This window comes from Magnolia sinica, chromosome 6 (genome assembly GCF_029962835.1).
Source record: "Magnolia sinica isolate HGM2019 chromosome 6, MsV1, whole genome shotgun sequence".
Taxonomy (NCBI): Eukaryota; Viridiplantae; Streptophyta; class Magnoliopsida; order Magnoliales; family Magnoliaceae; genus Magnolia; species Magnolia sinica.
The window spans coordinates 45,987,260-45,993,803 of record NC_080578.1 but is presented as its reverse complement, the minus strand read 5'-3'; positions in this window follow the sequence as shown (position 1 = coordinate 45,993,803).

Sequence of the window (6,544 nt, the reverse complement as noted above, 5' to 3'; positions counted from 1 at the left end):
CTCAGACTGCGAGAAGAGGTACTTCAAGCTCTTGTGGTCAGAAAAGAGCTCAAACCTAACCCCGTAGAGATAGTGTCTCCACACCTTCAGTGCAAAGACAACTGCAGCCAACTCTAAATCATGCGTGGGGTAGTTCAGCTCATAGACCTTAAGCTGACGAGACGTGAAAGCCACTGGTCTACCGTGTTGCATCAGGATAACACCCAACTCAATATGCGAGGCATCGGTAAATACGATAAATCCATCACTCTTAGAAGAAAGAGTGAGGACAGGAGGGGACGTGAAGCGGTCCTTCAACTCCTTAAATGCTCGCTCGCAGGCGTCGCTCCAAATAAATTCCGCTCCCTTCCGAGTTAACCTGGTCAGTGGGGTTGCAATACGAGAGAAGCCCTCAATAAAACACCGGTAGTAGCCCGTCAAACCAAGAAAACTGTGGATCTCGGACGCGTTCATGGGCTGGCCCCACTGACACACTGCCTTAACCTTCGAGGGGTCCACCGTGACACCCTCCCTCGTCACCACGTGACCGATGAACTTCACCTCCTCCTGCCAGAACTCGCACTTCTCCAGCTTCGCATAGAGCTGATGTGTGTGGAGGGTCTGCAACGTAACCTCCAGATGCTGTTCATGCTCCTCATGGGTTATCGAATAAATCAGAATGTCGTCGATGAAAACTACAACAAACTGATCGAGATAAGGGCGGAAGACCTCGTTCATCAACTGCATGAACACTACGGGCGCATTGGTCAGTCCGAAAGGCATGACCTGAAACTCGAAATGACCATAATGCATTTTGAAAGCCGTCTTCAGAATGTCCTTCTCTCGGACCCGAATCTGATGATAACCGGAACGCAAGTTAATCTTCGAAAAGAATTGTGCACCCTGCAGTTGATTAAACAAATCATCAATCCTCGGGAGCGGGTACTTGTTCTTGATCGTGACCTTGTTGAGCTCGCGGTAGTCTATGCAGAGCCTCAACGAGTCATCCTTCTTCTTCACGAAGAGTACCAACGCTCCCCACGGCGAACTGCTCGGACGAATAAAGCCCAACTCGCACAACTCGTCCAATTGCTTCTGCAGTTTTCGCAACTCCAACGGTGCCATACGATATGGGTCCTTCGAAATAGGCGCGGTACCGGGCACAAGATCAATCTGAAACTCGGTGAGTCGGCGAGGCGGTAATCTCGGAATCTCCTGGAACACATCAAAAAAATCACAAACCACAGGCAACTAATCAATGCAAGTGGCAATAGGCTCCTCAACGGCGCAGGACATTAAGCAAGATAATGGCTCTCCCCGGGGCTCTGTAATGAACTGGAACTGCGGCAAGCCTGGTATACAGAACGTGACTATCCTCGCGGAGCAGTCCAAGATGGCGTGGTACTCAGCAAGCCAATCTATGCCCAGGATGACATCGAAATCTGACATCGGCAGCATGTACAAGTAAGCGGGCAGGAAAATCTCTCCTACTAACACGGGGCAAGACGAACAGAAGTGGCCTAATATTGTAGTCTTCCCCAAGGGCGTCGATACGCTCAACCCCTCTCAAGCAGACTTTGTCGGTAATCCAGTCGAACGACAGAATCCCTCGAACATAAATGAGTGCAAAGCACCGGAATCAAACAAAACTCGAGCAATACATGCAGAGACTGGAAGTATACCATCAACGACTCCTCCAGATGACTGAGGATCCTGCTAAGCCACATAGAATCTAGCCTAAGCCGGCTGGAGAGGTGTCTGTCCCCTTTGAGCGTGCTGCTTCTACTGTCGCTAAGGTGGTCGAAACTGCTGCCTCTACTGTGCGGCCTCGGCGGTTGGTGCTGATGCTACTGTTAAGGTGGCCTTAGTGGTGGGGACTGCTGTTACTGCTGTTGTGGGGGTTTCTGCTGCTGCTGTGGTGGAGGTTGCTGTGGACCTCTCTGCTGCTGCTAGGGGCGAAGACACTCCCACATACGGTGCCCCGTCGCACTACACCTAAAACAAGAGCCAGTGAACTGCCTCGGAGGTGGTGCTGGTGCTCGGAAGGCTGGGCGACCTGTGTGCCTCTGCTGAGGTCGACCCTGCTGGGAATCACTGGAAGGAGCCTGCCTCTTCCGGTCTCTCCTCTAACCGCGATCAGACTAAGAATCGGCCCACTCAGCCTAAAAAATTTAGGCCTTCCGTACCACTCCCTCGAAAGTCGGGAGCTCATGATCCATAACACGGCATCGAAGACCGTAACGTAAGCCATCCTCGAAGCGGTGGGCTCTCTGCTCCTCATCATCTACCAGGTATGGTATAAATTTGGATAGTGCTATAAAACAAGCGGCGTATTGAGCCACCGTCATATCACCCTACACCAGGGCCTCAAAATCCAACGTCCTCTGTCGTCAGATGTGATCGGGAAAATACTATCGGTCAAACCGATTAACAAAGTCCTCCCATGTCCACGCAAAATCGGCGCCTGCTGCTCAGGAGACTGATGTCCACCAGTGCTCAGCCTCACCATGGAGAAGAAATACGGCTAATCGGACTCGCCGCTCGGTCGTACATCCCATCGTATCGAATATCTTCTCTACATCGACGCGCCATCTCTCAGTTATTGTCGTGTCTGGCTCACCCTGGAAACGTGGGGGATCGACCCGTCGAAACTCTCGAAGGAGGGCACTCGCTCGCTCCTGCTCTGCCTGGGCCAGTGAAACAATAGGGTGTCTTCTCTGCCCCTGAAGTGCGGCCGTCATAGCCTACAACATCTGCTGCAACTAGGAGGCACTCACAGATACGGTCGGATCCGCACCGTTCTCTAGTGGAGGAGCTGCATCCATAGGATGGGCAGTGGGAATCTCTGGTTGTGGAATAGGGATCGTAGGTGGTAGTGCGGGAGCCGTAGGTGGTGGAGCTGGAGTATCCGGTGGTGGTACGGGAGTCGATCGGGTCACTCTCCTACGCGGTGTGTCCTACATGAAAGAGCGAAGGCACCTATCAACTTTGAAAACTCTCGAAGGCACGCTCGTTAAGGGCCTATAACGGAAGATCGCTAAACTATCCAAACTTCAGGACTTAGTCATTCTAAACTCATAACAAACATGTAATGTTGTTCTTGGTTATTCTCGAGTAATGCTCTGATACCAACTTCTGTCATGCCCCAAACTCAGAAACTAGGCTCATAGAATTCCCGATCGTCGAATCCGGTGCCGACAACCTCCGTAGAATCCCATTCTCGGCTCCCAGTGCCCATTCACCAAGTTCCGATCCTGGGATGCTACGAGGAGGATTTTCAACATCAGTTTGATTCGTAATAAGCATAATCAAAGGCATAACCTACAAACAACAACCAAAAACTCCATCACATTTTCACTATGATCAAAAACTTTAAAAGTACAATGAGCATAAAAGGAAATACAATGATAATAAACAAAAAGCTCCAAGATGATCTGCAAAGCGCTACTCCCTTAGCGCTGTTGTGCTCCAACGTCACCTGCATGCAATGGTTGTGCATAAGCTTATGGAAAGCTTAGAGGGCGTTGAAAGTGTGTGCGCAAGGTAGTAGTTATGCAATATCAGAGTAATGCGGAATATGCTGATGAATCCATGAATGCCATGAGTCATACCAAGGCTATGCGATGCGAGGTATGGATGATGTCGGCCATACCAAGGCCATGCGGTGTGAAATGTAACTCAAGCATGCGAATCCTCATCTAAATCCACATATCAATACAGCTCAACTCTGAAATATCACTGGGGTCTAGTACACTCCAACCAGATTGCCGCCCCATCGCGCACAATAAGGTGAGTGGAAGAGACCTCACAATCCGCCTGCCAATATCGGGCTCGGCTCGTCAATAGCGGACTCATTCCTCAAGCTGGTTAGACTTAGCCTAGCTTTGTCCCCTCCTCTCTGGTGGGTAAGGCCGCACCCCCTTCCAACCGATCACGACACAGTGAAATATGCGACCGTTTGGTAATCAGCACTCGGCCCTCATGCACCCACTCGGTCTAGACGTTGGAGCAACCTCTTGGTACATAAGGGTTTAGGGACTTTCACCCAGGGATATCTATATCACCCCATGTAGAATAAGATTTTCGGTATCCAATCTTGCCAACCACGATACGCCGGTAGAGGCTACGACCCAGATGTCGCTAGGGCGTACAGTACCATATCACACAATGCGAATGCATGAATCACCTTATCCAGTCATGCAGCAATCCTGTGCGTATCGTGCGCTCATATAGGGCAACACCGCCTATCTAGGAGTCCCTAAACAATCTGCCCGAAGGCATGTGCTATGATCAATCACTTCTCATATCAAGCATACATATGATGCGTATGATCATGATTCATGGAACTATAATAAGCCTGTTAGACGACTTACAAGTATGAGCTTAACAATGGGCCCTAGGGAGAATTTTAATGCGGACATTTAACCAACATTATTCTTATAATGTGGATGTCAAACCAACATTGCTCCCAAGGCACGACCGTCATCAACACATAAACCACGGTGGAATCACATTATAATGGGCCTTATATACATTCCATTGGGCCTTGACCCATGGGCCTCCGGTACATCAAATGGGCCTCATAACAACGGGTCTTATATATCAAAGTGGGCCTCAACAATTGGCCACAAATGCATCAAGATGGGCCTCCTCAAATGGGCCTTATAAAATCAAGGTGGGCCTCAACAACGGGTCTTGCATATGTCAAAGTGGGCCCCAACAATGGGCCGCAAATGCATCAAAATATATAATTTTAATATAAATGAATCATCTTAAAAGATCAACTGGATTGCACTCCAAGTACCAGTGGTAACGATGATCTCCACCGTAAAAATCCTATAGGGCCCACCGTTATATATATATATATATATATATATATATATATATATATATATTGGGATCCGACCTATTCATAGGTTAACATGGAGATAGATGGAGTGAGAGCAAAAACATTAGCTCGATCAGAATTACCATGGCCCTTAAGAAGTTTTGAACGGTGAATGTCACTGTCCCCACTATTTTTCAGTGGTGGGGATCCACTTGAACCATGGATCCAGCTCATTCTTTAGCTCATACCATGAAATGAGCTTTCAAAATAGTTGAACGGGTTGGATGCAACACATGCACCATGGTGGGTCCCATATAAATGGACGACATGGAGAGAACACATACATCATTGTGTCCCACCGTCTAGCACTGGACGATGTCGTGAAAACACAAAAGAAACCGTAGTGGTTTCCACCGTCCACGGCTGTGGACGGTGTGAGTGAAACACATGCATCAATAGTGGGTTCCACATGTGGCCCACCATAATGTTTGTTTGCAATCTAACCCGTTGATCAGGTCACACGGTCCCTGAATGTAGAGGGAAAAATAAATTTTATAATGATGTAAAACTTCTATGGCCCAGAAAAGGGCTTCAATGGCAAACGTTCATCATCACTGTTTCCTACGGTGTGGGCCACCTGAGCGCTGGGTGTCACTGAACTTTGGAGGGGGCCCACTTCTGGAAGTGGGCCACCTAATGAATGGTGTGGATGGAAAACACGCATCATGGTGGGGCCCACGATTGGGACCGTGGGTCCCTGGCCCGTCAGCTCGCAGCTCAGGGCGCCTGCGCGTCCTTCTTTGTTAGCAGCAGCAGCAACACTGCTGTGGTTTTGTTTTTATTTTTTTTTGAAAAATAAAAATATTCGTGGTTTTTCATATGTGGGGCCCACTCCAAGTGAATCCATTCCAGCCATTGGATTCCATATCTCAAGACAGGCTATATGAGTCCAATATTGAGTATTTTTCGGTGTATAAAAATATAAGGGAAGATTTCAACGGTGAAAACCACCATTTGCTATGGTATGCCCGCCAGAACCTCGGATTGACTTCGCTATTCGGTTCAACGCCTAAAATGAGGTTTGGAAAGGAATGGACGGCGTGGATTGAATACATACATCAAGTTTGGGCCTATATAAGTGGGCCACCCCATAAGCTTGGAAACAGGCTAATATTTGTGTCTTCCCTTTTTGTCCAGCATCCAGGGATGCTAGACAGTTTGACATTGCACATGCATTGGGGTGGGCCCTACCTAGGTGGGCCACCAAATAATAGATGGTGTGGGTACAACACATAAGGTGGACCCCACTTCTAAGTGTTTTGGATAAAATACATTCTCGTGGTGGGGACCATCCAGGTGGGCCACATAACCACATCATCGTCGCATAAAAAATAAAAAAATAAAAAAGGGGGGAGAGAGAGAGGAAAAGAGAGTGGGACACGCGTGTGATGGAGGGACCCCGACACTATGGGCCCTCTGTTGCAATCAACCATACATCAAGTGGGTCCCATTATATGTGGGCCCATTAATTCAAAAAAAAGAATCCAACGGTGGAGATTCCTTCTCCACAAAAATAGACGGTCTAGATGACCCATTTTCAAACTAGAAAGTAACGTCATGATGGGGTCCATGGAGAATGGCCCCATCATGGAATGATATTGATAATCAAGGTGGGCCATCAGCCACATCTTAGGGTCCAAAGTGAGATCCATGCCATCGATCAGTATGCCTCACTTG